The sequence below is a fragment of the Schistocerca nitens genome, chromosome 2 (assembly GCF_023898315.1).
Source record: "Schistocerca nitens isolate TAMUIC-IGC-003100 chromosome 2, iqSchNite1.1, whole genome shotgun sequence".
NCBI lineage: Eukaryota > Metazoa > Arthropoda > Insecta > Orthoptera > Acrididae > Schistocerca > Schistocerca nitens.
In genome coordinates this window covers 381,936,055-381,955,284 of record NC_064615.1, presented here as the reverse complement: position 1 = coordinate 381,955,284, position 19,230 = coordinate 381,936,055, and positions in this window count along the sequence as shown.

The following is a 19,230-nucleotide window of genomic DNA, read 5'->3' as shown; positions in this document are numbered from 1 at the left end:
CCTCCCTTTTCCCCATGTAATTTAGAGAGAACGTGAAGGAAGCACACCATAGCAACTTCCCCTCCTCTACCCTTGTGAATGGAAGTGTAGGACGCCAGCCAAAGCGGCTACAACCACGTGTGTAAAAATTATTTGTGAACTTTTCTTTCAGGTTTAGAAAAGACTGCTAAGAGATAATCATCTGTTTATGTATCATGTTATTTTCTTTGAATTTGTGTATGTAAAAATGTATTTAATGTATTTAATGGATCTAAGATTTTCATAAATTTTCAATTTGTATGTGTTTGTTTGTCTAAGGCAATATGTATGCCAAAATATTTCATTGACCTTGCTTAAAATTTTGAGTAATGACATTGTTTAAAAGGCAGTGAACATGCCCACAATTTAAATAATTAATGTAGGTAATCAGTTTTCTTTAATGTGTCTATAGGTTTACATTTCAATTTTGATTTTTCATAGGGAGTTAAACTGTACTCTTGCTTCCTTTTTTGTAATTAATTTTTTTTATTCATTGACATTCATAAACAAAAAATTAAGTAGAGGGTGATGTAGGGAAGCAGCCTACTCACGCTGTAGTAAATTCACATCAGTTTCCATTGTGTGCCAGCCAGTCTGCTGTAACTATTTCTGACGTCATAAATGTTGTGCAATACCTTTAAAATCAAGCAAATGACCTAAAACTTTTCTAGCATGTCAGAAATAATACTAAATTAATGTGTGTTGAATATCAGTTCGATAACTTAAGCCATTTCCGAAATTTGGACGTTTTTCTGTAAAAATCATTGGCGCAACAGAAAAGAGCTAGAGACTTCAAAATTTATATTTAGATTCATCTTTCATAATGATTTAATAAAAACAGTACTTTGGATTTCACAGATTAAGATTTTAGTGGAAATTCATGATTTTCTGGTTTTCGTCTCAAAACTGAAGGAAGCAAGATAGATTAAGTAGGCTAATAAATAAGGCTAGGATGTTTAGATTTAAATAGGTTGGAGGTCTGCTATGACTATGAAGATGTGAAAAGTTTCTTTTGAATACCTATAAAATTATAGCGATAGCGGATCTCAAAAGGGACAGTTCAGAGCTCATCTGCTGCGTGCAGTGTAATTAAATTAATTTTCTCGCCCAAAATATTTAACTTAGCCACGTCAAAATTTTATTATCAATACTTAACTGCGTGCTGAATGCACATTCAAATTAAGAGCTTCATCGGCCATCAGCAAGAGAAGCTATAATTTATTATGTAACTTGAAGTGGTGCGTTACTAGCCCAGTCGCTAGTCGGGAGAGCCGATTTGATCAGGCGTTCCCTTAGCCGTCCGCACTGCGGCTTTATATATAAGAACGTTGCGCGAGGAAGCAAGGCCCCAGTTCTCTCCAGACGCTGAATAACACGCCATCTGTGTCGGGAGTTGCGTCGCGTCGGTATCACTGCTACTAACAGCCTCGGATGCCGTATTCAGTTACTCGAGATGCGCATAACCATGTAATCATTTCAAGTGAAGTGTTAATTCTGGGTTGACTTTCATTATTTAGCTTCAGTTTGCGTATTGTCGTATTTTCACGTGCCGTCGCGGGATAGACATTCTACCAATAATTTAGCGTGGCGTTTGATGAAATTATGGCGAGCATTCTTTTCAACATTTAATTCGGACATTTATAGTTGCATCAGCGCATTAGACTCTGAACTGCTCTGTTAGTTAGATTGTAGGGATACTTGTGTTTTTTATTTGTGACTTTGAGAATATACTCAACTATTTTGGAAAATCGTTTTTGATTAGAAATCCTGGACAATCTCCTAATTCCTCAGAGCTATAAGCTGCAGCTATAATGGGATTCTCAGATGAAGTGGGCACTAGGAACTCTAATTACAGGCTTCACGTTTTGTTAAATCACTTTCTGGGGGCTGAAAGGTAAATAGAGAGCCAGTGTTGAGAACGGCGAAAGACATCATTAACAACATTCTAAAAGCCAGAAACTGATTCAACATTCCAACATTTATACAGCAAACGATTAATTTTCAATTCTAACTCGGCGCCCCACAGTAGGACAGAGTTGCTACGTTGCGTTGGGGAAATAATTTGACTATCACACGGTATGTGGTCACCCCGACGGATGATAACAAGAAAGGCTGCCGCTCGTTACCTTGAATTCTGTAAGCGACGAGATGGAATCCAAATTGGCGTGACCACTCCGTCCAGCTTTCCAGTGCAGCATCAAAAGGTCAAAAAGTTGTTGCAACAGCGTGTTGTGGCTGCGTTAGCGGTGGTGCGGCGGCTGCCACATCGTTTTGCATTGCCCGTTGATCCTGGACGAGCTGTCCAAGGGCATCCAGTAAGGCCTGCGTCTGCTGATTCTGTAAGCGAGAAAATTCGGACAGTACATCTGGAGATTGTGGAGAAGCCATTACACAAGTAAATCAGGGCAATATCGATAAGAACGCGGTTTTGCCTTGTCGCCAATGTTTTGGTTGGCGGGAGAGCCAACACTGTGTTACTAGAGGAGGCCGAACGGCACGCGCTTTAGCTCACGCAGGCTGGCGTGAGGTCTGGAACAGGACAAGGAAATTAGAATGTAGAAAAAAGGACGTAGCTGGTGGAATACCTAACTTTAATCCGTTAATGAAGAACGTCGGTCTTGACGGTACATGAATCAATATCAATAGTAACTGATAATGGCGCCTTGCTAGGTCATAGCAAATGACGTAGCTGAAGGCTATGCTAAACTATCGTCTCGGCAAATGAGAGCGTATTTCGTCGGTGAACCATCGCTAGCAAAGTCGGTTGTACAACTGGGGCGAGTGCTAGGAAGTCTCTCTAGACCTGCCGTGTGGCGGCGCTCGGTCTGCAATCACTGATAGTGGCGACACGCGGATCCGACGTATACTAACGGACCGCGGCCAATTTAAAGGCTACCACGTAGCAAGTGTGGTGTCTGCCGGTGACACCACAGGTTCTGTCTGAAGACTTGATCCCAGCAAGACAACAACATGCTGTCGTGGTTGGCATTATTTTCTATTGCATCTTAAATAGACGTTTGAACCGAAATCAGATCATTTTTATTATACAAGCGACTCCTGACGGGACTATACAGATCCGTAAAGTTGCCATTAGGGCATGATGATCACAGCCAGCTTGCTATTCATATTTATATATTTCAAAAATAGTTCCGTATATAACAAATAATAGTAATTGATTTCTGTCTCTGTCTAGTCAAGGGAATACACAATAAATCGATGCGTAATTTTTTCAGTGCATTAATTAATAGTTTTTGCTACACAAATATAACATTTCAGTTTACTCTCCGTGATTTGGCGTGACAATCATCGTAAAATCTTAACCCTTTTGAGTGTCATACTGCAGTTTAGCTGTTCAGAATTCAAAATAAAGCTTGCGTGCAAGCGACATTCGAAAGCCGGTGTCTTGTAGTGACGGCTGAATACGTGTTATTCCACCACCATCCAAGGTGCTTAGTCTGTGCGGTGGTGACCTGCACTTTGTAGGCTATAGTGCTGAATGACTAAGCGGCGAAATACCAAGTGTGATATCTTGCGGTGTCATCGGCTAAAACATGCATTCTAGACTGCTGCATACTAGTGGCGTGTAGAAAGCCTGATAGCGCGTCTGCTCCAGGCAAATTCATATGTAAAATTACAGCTCTAAAATGTCTGGCTGCGTGTGTCGAGGGACGAGTAAGCTTCTTACCTTTAAACCCATGCCACTTTTCTGCTAGATTTCAACAAACTTTGATCATTTTACTTAGTGGAATGCTTTTTCCCAGATCCACAAAATATATCGCATAAACAGCCCTTCTCAAGATTTAGTTAACTAATTACTGTTAACAGTTAGTTTCAGTCCCTGTCACTTTTTAATAGCTTTGTAGCTATAACCTCTTTTCCTGGCTTTTCCATATTTGTTCTGTTTAACAGCAATCTATACTTCTTTCATCACTTATTGAAATCTCATGTTCTCCTCGCTTAACAGTCATTAACCATTCTACTTGTTGGACGATGCTTTGTTTCCTAAAATTCAATTCTTCCATTTTATGCTCCAGCTAGTCGTAATTTGTAAAGTTGTTTCGTTTGAAATACAGCTCATTTGTCTCTTGGTTAGTAGTAGTAGTAATTGTTGTTGTGTTCAGCCCGACGACTGGTCCGATGAAGCTCTGCACGCCTCTCTACCCTGACAAAGACTCTTCATCTCTGCCTACCACCTGCAACCTACATCCATTTAAATTTGCCTCAGCTAAACCAGTCTACCACTACACTTTTCTCTCCACACTTCCTGTCCGTCCCGATAGCTGAGTGGTCAGCGTGAAGGATTGCCGTCCTACGAGCCCTGGTTCGATTCCTGGATGGGTCGGGGATTTTCTCCGCTCAGGGACTGAGTGTTGTGATGTCTTCATCATTATTTCATCGCCTTCCGGCGCGCGGGTTGCCCAATGTGGCGTCGAATGTAGTTAAGACCTGCACCGAGGTTGCCGGACCTGCCCCGTAAGTGGCCTCCCGGCCAATGACGCCAAACGCTCATTTCAATTTTTCCACACTTCCTTCCATTACCGAATTGTCGATACGGTGATGCCTCATGGTGTGTCCTATCTACCAATAAATTCTTTTGGTCAAGATGTGCCATACATTTCTTTTTTCTCCAATTTCATTACATACCTACATTTTAGTTATTCATCTACTCATGATCTTCACCATTATTTTGTAGCAACACATGTCAGAAGTTTCTGTTCTTTACTTGTCTGAACTGTCTACTGACCATGTTTCACTTCCGTTCAAAGCTACTGTTACGGTGCTCGCTTATTTCCAAGTCCGTATCGATCTTAGTGCTGAGTTTTCACTCAGACGGCTCTTTGGCGTTAGGCGGTTGTTTCCGTGTGTGATCGCTGGCCGCAGCTTAGCTGGAGGCGTGTGATGAGGAAAGAGGTGGCTGCCTTGGCGTGGAGACAGTTCGGTTCGGGTTGTTTGCGTCTGGACGCCGAGTGGGGCCCGATGGGAAGACCGGACCGTGATTTTACGGTTAATAGTGTCGACAGCGGCGTGGTGTGCCGTTTAACTTGATTCGCAAGGGGAGCAAAATCTCGCCTGTTGTAGTTTGTCGAGCCTGAGTTTGAAATCTATGTGCGGCGGGATGTCATTTCGTCCTCCTGTCTCTCCATCGCTGGGATTGCTATCCTCGTTCACCGTCCCATGGATGTATATCGATGGGCTACGCTGCTCTCCGTGCTCTACTAGACGTTGGTGATGGAAGTGCGTCGTTCAGCGGCACGTTAGTCTGGGTGCTTTCTGTTTGATCTTCAAGTGCATAGACTTAGAGTGGCACTCCTTAGAGTTTGCCTTGTGCAGTTCGATTGGAGTTTATTTTGTCTTGTGGTGCTTCCGCTTTCCGTTAACGAAGGTTAAGCTTGATTCGGCACTCCGTACGACGCTTGGCACCTCAGCAGGCGGGTCGGAGCCACCTTCGCGACTAAACGGAAGCCTTTGGACTGAGAGGTCTTGTGTTTTGCATATTGTTCATAAATTGTTGTTTTGGTATTAAGTTGGCTGAGGTTTCTTATGGATTTCCCGGCATTTGGTCTGTTGTGCGGCCCGGGCTCGGTCTCGTTATTTTAAAAGTCGGTCCTTGTTTTGGCTTAGTACGATTTTGGTTTACTGCCTGGTGGTTCTGGTAGTACGCCGGGTCGCTGTGGTTGTGTTGCATTTTGTATGGGGCTGTGTGCTCGGAGCCGTGGAGTACCATTTGTGTGAACTGCTTCACTGGGGATTACTGATCGGGCCATTCTTGGTCCTCTGCTGTATGAAATGATTTTATTATTATTTTAAAGTAACATTATCACTTAAATGATTTAATTCTTGTTGCGTTAATTGCAACTTGGGTACTGAGAAATTTAGTAGTGTAATTACGGAAGATTTAATAGTGGCACACGCCCCTTCACCTGTTTCGTAATCTGTTAATTACAGAAAGACCTTAAGCTGAAGTCATATGATGTGATTTTCTTGTCATGTTATTGTTTTTTTTTAATTTGCTGATCACTGGTGTACTGTTCCAAGTATTAAAATGTTTCAGGTAGCTATTACTTGGGTGTAACGCGCGGAACCGCAACGGAGAGAGTAGTTGCGTGCCTTACGTGTCCGTTGTTCGCGCGGCCTGGTGTCCGTTGTTTGTTTTGTTACACCTGAGTTAAGTATTGTTGCCCCCTCCCTTGCGGCCGCGTCGTGTTCTTCTCATAAACATTTCCTTCAAGGCATTTTAGTTAATTTTATGCTAGTATTATTTTAATTTCTTACATTGGTAAAGATGTGCCATTGTAATTTCATAAACTCCATTGTATGTGCCCTTCGTGATACATATTGTCATAACAGATTTGAGTATGGCAATTATGTCTCATATATCATGATGTGCGTGTGTAATGGTGCAATAAATGGATGATGGTTATTTCTGTTTTTGGCGCCCTTCATGCATCCTTTCTTGTCCCTATTGGTACGCTATCCTTGTACTTGTGTTGGTAACCCACCTCAGCTACATTCCAGACAAATGCCTTCAGAAAAGACTTCCTAACACTTGAATTTGTATATACATCAGCTTGATGTATGTTGACTTAAATTTATATCCAATGTCAACAAATTTCTCGTCTTCAAAAAACTTTTCTTGCTATTGCGAGTCCTCATTTTATATCCACTCTACCTCGGCCATCGTCAGTAACTTCGCTGCCAAAATAACTAAACTCATCAACTCTTTTTAGTTTATTATTTCGTAATTTAATATTATCAGAAAGACATGATTTCAATCGACTGCAATCTGTTGTCCTCGTTTGATATTCATATTATAACCTTCATTGAAGACACTACCTATCCCGTTCAGTTGCTGTTCCACGTCATTTGCCACCTCTGACAGAATTAATATGTGATCGGCAAAACTCTAAGTTTTTATTTCTTCTCTTTGTACTTTAATTTCATTTCCAAATTTCTCTCTGAATTCCTCTGTTGCTTACTTAGTATACAGATTGAATAAAATTGGGGGTGGGCTGCAACTATTACTCTCTTCTCAACCATAGCTCACATTTCATGTCTCTCGATATTTACAGCTGCAGCATGGTTTCTGCACGAGTTGTATTCAACTTTTCGCTCTCTTTATTTCATCTCTGGTACCTACATAAGGGACTGGTATATTCAAGTCAACATCGTCAAAGCTTTCTCGAAATCTAAAAGTGCTATAAACGTGGGTTTATCTTTCTTCAGCCTATATCCCAAGACAAGTCACAGGGTCAGTACTGCTTCGTGTGTTTTTGCATTTATCCGGAACACAAACTGATCTTCCCTGAGGTCGACTGCTAGCAGTTTTTCCATTCTTCTGTAAGTAATTCATGATATTATTTTGAAATCTTGAATTATTAATCTGATTGATCGGTAATATTCACACTCGTCAGAACCTGCCATCTTTGGATTTGAAGTATAAGGGTACTTCGCCTGTCTCATATACCCTGTATAACAGATGGAATAATTTTTGTCACGGCTGGCTCTGCCACGGATATCGGTAATTCTTAGGGAGTGTCGTCTACTACAGGGGTTTTGTTTCCATGTAGGTGTTTTGGAGTTCTGTCAAATTCTTCTGCTTGTGTCATATTTCCATTTTTTCTTCACCTACATTCTCTTTCCTTTATGTTGCATTGTCTTAGAGTTCGTTTCCCTTTTATAGCCCTCCTATACATTCCTTCCACCTTTCAAAGTTTCTTTATTTTCTTAGTATGGTGTTGCCATCTGAGCTCTTAATGTTCAGAGTTGCTTCTGTTTTACCCAAAGGTCTCCTGAATTTTCATATAGCCACCATCTACCTTTTCTCCGGTCATGCATGCTTCTACACACTTTCATTTCTCGTCCAGTTATTCCTGCTTTCCATTTTGCATTTTCTTTTCAGTCTCAGGTTTTAGAAATCTGTACTCCTTGCTTCATTTGTTGCGCTTTTATATTTTTTCCTTTCTTCAACTATATTCAATGCCTCGTGTGGTATCGAAGGATTTCTATTGGCCCTGGCTTTCTGCCTTTTTAAACCTGTTCTGCCGCCACTATTTCAGCTTAAAAAGCTACCTATTCGTGTTCTATGTATTCCTTTCCCTATTTCTGCCAATCATTGAAACTTTCAACCTCTGGTTCTATCAAGTTACCCACATCCCAATTCCTGCATTTCTTACATTCCTGGAATTTCTTCGGCTTTAATCTGCAACTCATAAACAATGAATATGGTCAGAGTCCAAATCTGCCACTGAAAATATTTGTTTTAACTATGCTTTCTAAATTTCCGACTTACCATAATGTACTCTGTATGAAAGTTTCTGGTGTCTCCAGATTGGAAGTTGCCAATTACACTTGTATCTTTCAGTCATATCACGTATTATTTACTACTTCAATGATACGTTTCGGTACCTAATTATCGACTGCTGCCAACGCAGTTTGTCTTTGGAACAGTGCTAAGATGCAGTGTGGCTGTGTGTAAGATGAGCACATTTGTAATACGAGTTTGTTAATCATTCACAGGGGTCATGTAGTTCACCCGCAATTATTAACTTGGTTCACATTGCTAAGTTTAAGACAGAGAATTTCACAGAAGCTTTCGTGACTTTAAAGCGTGTATTCCATATGGAGACACGGTCTTTGTACCTTTGTGGAGCAATATACAAAATCTATTTGTCAGTAACACATCTAAATAGTAGCTCATTTATATTTATCACATACCATTCAATGAGCTTTTTCCAGTGTTTTGGGCTACTTATACAGTTTTCTTTATTTCATTTTCTCACATGCTGATATCTTGGTGTATCACGTGTTTTCTGAACACTATTGTTGCATGTGCTGTCAAGGCGTAACTGCTTGTAGAAACAATTATGCGGATTTATAGTCGAATGTTCTTTCAAAGCAATTTTTCATCTCACCAGTTTCCTGTTTAGACGTGTTTACACTGCATCGCACACAGCAGTTACCACAAGATCACTCTATGCAGAGCATACTACTTGCCTTCAGCAATGGTGCAACTTCCCGGAATTCATACGACTATCAATCTCAGATTAGAACGGTGAACTTTCGCTTTTCTATGCATTATTTTTCAGCGCGAAATGTTGAAACGGTGCTTCATGCTGCTGACAGATACGGAGCTTGTTCGTTCGATAAAAAGTGAGATTATCTGACGTCTTGTATTTGTGTGCTGTTATAGCAGTATGGGTCCATCGCACGCCACGGGGCTGTAAGTTTCATTGTTTTACGCGTCTTCATGTAAAGTGAGATGTTTGTTAAGATTATTCAGGATCACATAAAATTAGTTTTCTTTTGAAATGCGCATTATAAATCGTTGTGCAAAGTAAGCCTTCCCCCCTTCCCTATCTAGGTCATATTCTATAAATTTTGCGGTCAGATCGCGTTACTAATTTAATCCATGGGTCGAAACATTGCTCGTGATTGTGTAAATTTCCCACTATATGTTTAACCCAGATTTACTTCCCACTCAATAAAAAGTGTACGTATTACCAAAACTATGTACCCATAAACTGTTATCCAACTTAAATTCGTATGCTAACCTTTGACTGAACAGAACATAATTAAACGCGCAACTGAAGTAAGACAATTATCTGGCTGTAATCAAAATTTCCACTGACCTCGCACCTTGACAACATTGTTGCAGATTTCTCGAAAGCACAACAGCAAACAGCAAGCAGGCAGCGGCTAAGCTAGAGTTCTATTTTTAAATTAAATTTTCAAGCAATATTCAAACTGTTGCATACCATATAGAACAATGTGGTAATGCGTAATTATAAACCTTCTTTAAACAGCGGGAAGGGGGTAGGGAGTAACTATTCCTATGAAATGATATTCCAAGAAACGATTTTAGAATGAAGTATGTATTCATAAAGACAGAGCAAAACATCGGATGATCTTCGCACATAATATCGATTTGAACAATACTACGCTTAACAAAGTGAACAATGATTTTAAAAGGGTACGATGTTATGTGAGAACCAACAGCTCAATAAGTTGATATGTTAATGTATGACTCAGGGAAGTAAAGTGGTTTTTCTCTCAGCTCTGAGCAAATGAACAAAGTTAACTGGCTGACAATATTCATTCCGATCTTCTTCTTTCTTTTTTGAATCAAAATTTACACTCACTTCGCCGTTCAGTATATACATCAAATTCATCCTTGATTTCATTTACAATAAATCTTTTTTCGTCCAGCAGATACAATCTGAGTCAACACAGTGGTACTGGGTACTTTCATCAGCTACCACCTTTCCACTAAGAATGTATCAGACTACACAGAAGCAAAGACTGTCCCACAACAAGAACAAAGATCGTTTGTTTCATAGTATCATAACTTGGTCTCTCTCTCTCTCTCTCTCTCTCTCTCTCTCTCTCTCTCTCTCTCTCTCTCTCTCTGACGTGCACGTCGATATCTTACAGAAATCAAAATGATATCACCACCTTACAATAAGATTGCTCAATACAGGTGCTATCTCAGAATTAATTTTATAGGTAATCCGTTTTTATAAATCTAGCAGGAAGCACACGCTAAAAAGCCAAATTATAATGACCAATGCCTACCGTGATGTTGGACTACGACTGGTGACGTTGCGGGGACGTATACCAGCGAAGCAGACACGGAAGGGGATCACCCTAGCGTAGATATGGGCTGCAAATAGGGAAATCCATTGAGATACACGATTTTGACAAAGGGCAAATTATTATTCCGCAGAGTCTGTGAACGAGAGTCCCGAAAACGGCAAAGCTGGTCGAATGTTCACGTGTTACTGTCGTGAGCATCTAAGGAAAGAGGTTGAGGGACAGTGAAATTACTGCTAGGCGCTAAATGATTGGACGTCTACGACCCTTCACAGAACTTGGGGTTTGAGGGCTTGTCTGCTCTGTGAAGTAGAACAGATGGTGATCTGTCGCATCTCTGCCGAAAGAGCACAATGCTGGTGCACACACAGGTGTTTCGGAGCACATCGTTAATCGTACTTTGTTGAACATGGAGCTCCGCAGGAAATCACGTCTTCACACGTTGCCCCAACGACATTGAAAGTTCGACTGCAGTAGGCATAGGACCATTGGGATTCGTAAGTCATTGGAAATGTGTCGGCTCTTCGGATGAATCATGTTGCTTGCCACACCAGGTCGACGGTCGTCTCCACAATCGCCGTTAAGCCGTCGGCACACGGACCGTGCTGTCGGACGTTAACGTTGGGCGTGCCAAGTTCAACGCGGTGCTGAACGCTCAGGAACGATGCGACTTGTGCGTTTGGTACGTGGGCCCCAACGTGGTATACGCGATCGCAACGCACTCCAGCGGCAGTTTGAGGGATGTTTCTAGTTCGTAAATCACACTGTTTACTCAATGGGTGCGCGTAAAATTCCCACATTAGGTCTATTAAAACGTACATTTCCTCCATTGTCCACGAAAAGGAAGGTACCATGTTCAATCAATAAGGACACAAGCTTACAAAAGTTCCATTACAAACATTGCGGTACAATTTGGAATACTTCTCCGCATAAGATAAACATTATTTCATCATTCCCACATTTTAGGAAAACCCCAAGGTCAGTCTTACTTGATCACTGTTTCTATCCAGTAGCAGAATCTTTGCAACGTGTGAATTACGAACCGTAAAAGAAAAACGACCAAAATGTGTTTATACAAGTAGCGCAAGCTGTCCTGAAATTAAGCTAATCGAACAAAGTCACCCCTCAAAAAACGGTGAACTTATATTTACATAACCTCAAATATTAAAGCATATACTTATATTGCACTAATAATAAAGTTTCAGAACTAAATAAAAACGCGAACGTTAGAAAAAAATAATTTGGGAGTGTAAGAACGCAAACCACCGCCCTAGCATAAACTCTTCACTGGACAGAAACGCTACCCATTACGCTATACCAACGACACGCTACTGTTAGATAAAAATATTATCATGCTAAAGTCTTTAATCGTAGATATGTTACTAACTGAAATTTAATTATAACAAATTGTACGATGAGCAATGCGTTTTTGGTGGATCCTCAGTGTGTCGCTGCCTTCAAATAGCCTACTCTCATAATACGCTCGTTACAATAATTATTTTGCCACGAATATGATGTTTCTCATTATTTTATTGGAACGAATCACACAACTAACAACGGCTTTTCCAGTGATTCTCAATTTGCTGGTGCTCAGAAACGGCATATATACATATAGGCTTGAAATGAATACCAATATGGCGCCTCACAACTCTGTACTGAAGGGAGACGGCGTGCGTGTGACGTAGGTGACGTTGTGCCATATCATTGGTCAACGCTCAAACGCACACTCAGAATACCTGACATGCCAGATACTGCTCTACACGTTCGGAAAGACTCCCGAGCGTGCTATTCCATGCTGTGACGTCAGAAACTCGGCACGCTCAACGTTCGGATGGACGGTCCGTGTGCCGACGGCTTTATCGAGGTGAACAGGGGCTCGAAACGTGCAGCGCGCCACGGACGCAGATTGGTGGGAGCAGTATTATGCTATGGGAGACACTCCTGCAGTTGCATGGAACCTGTGGTAGTAATGGAAGGCACGCTGACAGCTGACAACCAACTGCATCCCTTGAAGCTTGATGCAATATATAGACCACCTGTTATGACTGTGACATGTCCTTATCGTAGCAGATGACATGCAACTTAGTAATCGCAAGATTATAGTCACTGTCTATGTATTCAGGCCTCTATGACATCTTTAGTTCTACCAATAAACACTGTGTGGTATGAATCTGTTCTTAGCGTTGACACCGATTATAGTTTTCATATGAATGAGTACAATCCCTAACGCAGTTGCTATAGATTTTGATGTAATTTATGTTATAATGTGATAACAGGTAACTCTGTACAAATGTGAACCATTAACGTCTTTCTGATATGTAATGGGTCATATCATTGTGTTATGATATACTTTTATTTTCTATGAATTATTCGTGGTTTTGTCACGTAACAAAACGATTTTATGTCTCTCTTAACATGATGTTATGAATACTTTTATCTGAGTACGTGACATTCCATTAAGTGTATATTGTTGTTACCATTTACGCCAGTTCACAAATTCGTGAAATTTAAGCCTGTAATGTTATTTATATATCACTTTATTTGTTATACGGAACATGACGATGGTCAGACGACTGAAAATAGTGTATAAATAAAGTGCTTTAGCAACTGTTTGAGGCAGTAATATGATATTTTTCAAGTTCTTTGTTATCTTAATATAAGTCTGAGCTACAATGGAACGCATCAACCATTTCGTGAGATACATTTATAGGTAGATGATATCTTAAAATAAGGGAGAGCTGTCCGCAGCTCGTGGTCTTGCGGTAGCGTTCTCGCTTCCCACGCCCGGGTTCCCGGGTTCGATTCCGGGCGGGGTCAGGGATTTTCTCCGCCTCGTGATGACTGGGTGTTGTGTTCTGTCCTTAGGTTAGTTAGGTTTAAGTAGCTCTAAGTTCTAGGGGACTGATGACCATAGATGTTAAGTCCCATAGTGCTCAGAGCCATTTGTACCATTTTTAAGGGAGAGCTACATTCATTTCTTTTACATGATCACTTATTATTTCCACTGTTAGGTTAAAATGCCAGCTGTTATTATACACTATTAGTACCTATTGTACCATGTGTTTTCAGTACGTTGCAGTTCGACAAAAATAAAATTATTAATGTATTTTTAATATACAGTATTCACCATTGACTTGCGCCTTCAGTATTCTGTTAATTATCTCACCAGTTCTTTACGTACTTCGACCTCATTCATCAGTGTTCACTCTCTACGTCGAGCATTAATTCGTGTCCCAACCGCGTCCGGCCCTATTGTAACACCGAAAATGCAGATAAAATACTTTCTGCACCATCCAAAAATTTTCGCCGTTTAATATCCGTTGATAACTTGTACTGTACTTATGATTCTGAATTCGTAAACTTTATTACAGACACTATATTTAATACGTAATCGATATAATAGTGTATTTAATTTTTACTGTATACAATTGATTGTAATTACAATGAAAATATTGTAAATTGCTGGGTAATAGCCAAGGGAACTTTATTTCAATGTATCGATAGCAACGACAAATGGTAGTAGCTGTGCCGTTGTTTATGTTTGCGTATGGAGATTCTCTGCCACGTTGCGAGCAGAGAGGAGGCAGAACACCCTTTCACGAGCGTTTGTGGTGCGCTCCCGCCGACGCAGTGTCCAGCTGTGCTCGCACCAGCGTAGACGCGCCTGATTCGTTAATCTGCGAGTATTGACAGGACGATAGGACTGGACAGACGGAGGAAGCTGCAAGTCGAACTGTTGCCTGTCCCATAATTATCCGTGCCTCTGGAGACAACTCAGGGCTCTACTCGAACAGCAACAGCAGCAGCAGCAACAACAATGGCAGCTCAGCATTGTCGTCGGCTACATTCGTCTTAGTCCGCACAGCTACAACGTTGTAAGACTGTTAAGAGAAAAATTATGAACTTACCTAGGCACTACCCAGCAATATTTTCTTCACATAATATGGCTAAGCTGAATAATAATCTGCAATAGTTAAAACTTGTAGGGCACCTGTGTTGTCATTGTCCTCAGACATTATTACCAAGCAGGGTCCCTTTCCTTTCCATGCAATCACCAATTGTGTAAGAATATGAAATTTGATCAACTATTTGCTGCGTTTTGTGTGTTTGCTAATGACCAGTGCAGTCTAAATTTTCTGCCTCAGTAGCTGTTCATTATTGTATTGCATAACAGAGGCTACTTAAAGTAACGTATAATTTCACTGGTAATACGAATAACTAAAGGTACAGCACAAATTAAGAGTGCCCAATTCCATTTATTCTGCATTTAGCTAAGCGAGTGACTTCTACTGGCTTGGTATTGTTATTTTAAAAGCAAAACCAATTGCTCATTTGCTTAAAGTAAATTCAGTTCAATCTTTCAATAGTCAAAAGTAAATTGCTTGCCGTTTTTAATTTCGTGTTATGTTACACTGAGGTTACTGAAAGTCATTTTTTTTCATAATAGAGTTTAAGTTAAGTCAGTCATTCATTTTGCCAGTAATTTCATTTAACGTTACTTTCAAAATTTAATATTTCATAATAAGTAACTGCAAACACAGTGCTTTCTGATTCATTTATTTTTCGTGAACTGTTGTGCTGTGGAAAAGAGTGACAGTCTTCTGTTGCCACGCCACTGATTATTTGCTTAAATTTCTTTGCCATTATCTTTCTCAAGATTCAGGTAATTCATTGCCCTAGTGGGCTGGCGACCGTTTACTTATCCTGTTTTGAGCTAATTGGTGTTTTCTTTGTGTTATCAGTGATATTTGTAATAAATATTACGTAGTACCCTTTTTCCTCCTGTGCGGTTCGTGAGCGATGTCACTATCTTCCACCCATTTCAAAGTTATTATCAGTATTTAGCTTAAATTTAGAACAGATTCTTTTTTCAGAAGAGTCTGTTGAACACTTTCGTCCAACTAAACGATGTTATTTTCCTTCGGTAACGATAGCCTTACTCACAGTACAGTTTCATTAGCCATATGCGATTACGGTCAGTTATATCGCAATCCAGTAGGCCAATTAGGAAGGGGAAGGTTACACTATATCTGTCTCCAACTACCTCTGCTTGGCGTCACTCTCCAGGGACGTATCTTCTCGGCTAACGCCATCGGTTGGCGTCGCTACGTCATGTGTGGTCATTTACACTTGTCACAACATATGTTTTCACGTTATTTCACGACGAATGCTATATCCTTAAATTTTTCATTTTCTATGTAGTGCTTTCTTATAATCAAACTGCTATATAATCTGAGACATGAGTTTGGGGTTAATTTAGATGCTACTTTGGGTATACAATGTTTAAGTTCTTGTCACCGAATGAAATGTAAGGTGACATCGAAGGTTTACACGCATTGTCACCTCGCACACTATCAGATAAGACTGCAACCCTGCGGGTTTAGCACCAATGAGGAGCATACAATGTCACTAACTATATCCTTATTACGACAGTAAGGGAGATGAAATGGGAGCCTTTAGTCAGGGCAATTCGTGATAGTTCGACCAAGGAAATTCTTTGCTGGATTCAGGGACATATGGAAATACTGGAGCGGGGACCTAATTGAAGGTTCGTGGTTGAGGCTCGGAAATATCCACGGCAACAATATAGCTGGAAACCACAATGCATAGTGAGGTCTGTGTTTGTCAAATGGTGGTAGTAGAAATATAATTCTGGCAATAGATGTCAGAGTACAGACTGCACCTAACAGAGCTGACATGACTTACATGCACCTTCCAACCTGCTGAACTGGGATGTGCCGCTTAGACTCTTAGTTCGTGGTATCGACTCACCAAGGTATGCGACATAACTGCAATCACCATATCATAAATCTGTCACATTTGTGCATATGGTAAAACAAAGAAAACCAGATTCAAATGTCATTTTCAAGAGCTCGGATGTCTTCCACTGTTCACGATAGTTCCTCTCCAAGAACACTGACCATGTTAGACTGACGTTTTGAACGTCACGTCTTAAGATTGTTACGTATGGCCTTAACAGCGACATGTTTTCAGCACAATTGGAACCTACGTGAGGTGGTCTGTATTATTTGCGGTTGTGAATTACCTTATGGAGGAACTTGCAAAGATCACTCTAAGGAGACCATCATGCCCATCGAGGCTTTTTTACAGAGGCGTTGATGATACGTTCGTGGCGCGACAATTCTGGACGAGTTCCTCGACCAATTTAATCGTGGTTCGTAAAATCATTAAACTGACATTGGAACTTGAGGCATCAGTTGTTTTCCGTTGCTGGTTGTCGTTGCACCGAGGAAAACTGAAGATACACTCGGATACGGATTATGCAAGAAACATGCTCACACGTACTGCTTTGGTCGGTTCAGTTGAAAACGACACGACTGATTTATCCGTTGCGAGATACAAATTTCTGGGTTGCCGGCGAAGTATTTTATCATATGCTTCTAACTGAAAGAAACATTCATAACATTACACCACGAAACGCGTTCTTCATGTGATTGAATGTCGGAAGTGGAGGAGAATGGAGCTTGTTGGTTGGTTGGTTTGGGGAAGGAGACCAGACAGCGAGGTCATCGGTCTCATCGGATTAGGGAAGGATGGGGAAGGAAGTCGGCCGTGCCCTTTGAAAGGAACCATCCCGGCATTTGCCTGGAGCGATTTAGGGAAATCACGGAAAACCTAAATCAGGATGGCCGGACGCGGGATTGAACCGTCGTCCTCCCGAGTGCGAGTCCAGTGTCTAACCACTGCGCCACCTCGCTCGGTCAAATGGAGCTAATGTTGTTTACTGGCTCACACTGGCGTATCAGAGAGGAGCTGCTAGAGTGACACGGTGCTGCTTCTGAAAAGTTTTCGCTATACTCAGTATAATTAAAGAGGAAGCCGGAAATACGTAAATAGCTCAGTCCACAAAGATCGATATAGTTGTTCTGAAGGCATGTTGTGTGCTTTTGGAATGAGTAAAGAGGTTTACGGATAAGACACACTTTTTATAGTCAAAAAACGTCTGGCCATTTACATACCTGTATTTCCACTCTAACCTCTGATCTATAGTTAAGCTGAATAAATATAAACGTATTGGCAAATTCATTTATGTATTAGAAAAAGTTGTCAGTCAGAAATTATTTCAGTTTGTTTAAAAAATGCTCTGTCCATCAGCACGTTTAAGTCTCACAGGAGGCAATACACCTCACTTCTTTCTGCACAGGGGGCAAGGGAGACTGGTTTGTATCTAGTGCTATATTTGGGATTACTGTTATTATTTTCAACTTGTGGCTAGTTTTTCACAACAAACTTCATCAAATGACAGATTTATTGTGAGGTCCTTGCTGGTATATCTAGTTTTTAGCACAGTTTCCTACATACGATTCGCGGACATCATCTTCACAGACTGTACAGTGTGCGCCTATATGGGGAATTGCCTGAGAGTATTATTCTATGTGACATCAGTCAATGGAAATATGCAATGTAATTCAACATTCTCATGCTTTTATCATCAAAATCAATAACTACATTTGGAACAAATATTGATGAACTCAATCATTTAAGATTTGCAGTATGTCATTTTCATTTCCAATTGTGATAAATATGGACACCCAGGAATTCTGAACATAATGTTCTCTTCACTGTTATTGATCATGATATGTATGCGAGGACCTACGACAGTGACTGAACAGTTTTTTTCTGTTAGGTGATAAGCTATTTACAGAGAACCAATCAATATTTTTCTAAGTAATTCATTTACTGCTTTATATGTTATTGCATTTTATTGCGCTTGAGTATTATGCTTACATCATCAGAAAATAATATTCTCTCTGCTCTACAAGTAAAAGGGAAAGTCATGTTACATATAGTATGAATGGGAGGAGATCAAATATTCAGCCATGCAGAACACCAGTGGTAGTCAGAGCAAACAGTGCTGGACTATGTGATCCACAGCATGGGAGAGCTTCTGTGTGATTTGCATTGCCATGCGTCAGCATAACACCCCACAATTGCGTTCTGTATCGCCACTGATACGGTGACACTCCATATGGTAAGCACCAAACACCGCTGATGCTACGGCATGTTTTGTATCCGTATCACCTGCCACAATCTCCTCGGGGACGTTTTAATATAGATGTAGTCGCTGTGCCTCATGTGATTTCATGGGCTCAAAGATCCCATAAGTTAGAAGAATGAGTGTGTGTATGTACGTGTGTGTGTGTGTGTGTGTGTGTGTGTGTGTGTGTGTGTGTGTGTGAATGGGACGATATGTGGAAAGTATGGTGGGTTTTTGTACAATATTGAAAACTATTTTAGCAATTATTTCTATTGTTGTCAGTAACTGACATCTATGGAAAATGGAGAAAACCAAAGAAATCAATTAAGGAACGGAAACAAGGCCAAATTTTAATGCGTACTTTTTAGAATATAGCAGCATAAGAAATCTCCACAAAAATCGAATTAAAAAGGCATTAGCAAATTTGGAAACGGTAGAAGACTCGGAAGAAGAATAGCGAAACTTAAAAAAAAAGCTGTGAGAAACATAGCTAATGAGGTTCTGCGGGAGAAAAAGACATCCAGAAATCGTAGGGGACTAAGGATTTGGGCTCAAGAAATGTAAACGGCAGTTAAAGAAAAAACAAGCTTTCAATACCACGAATGAAAACTATTATGAATATA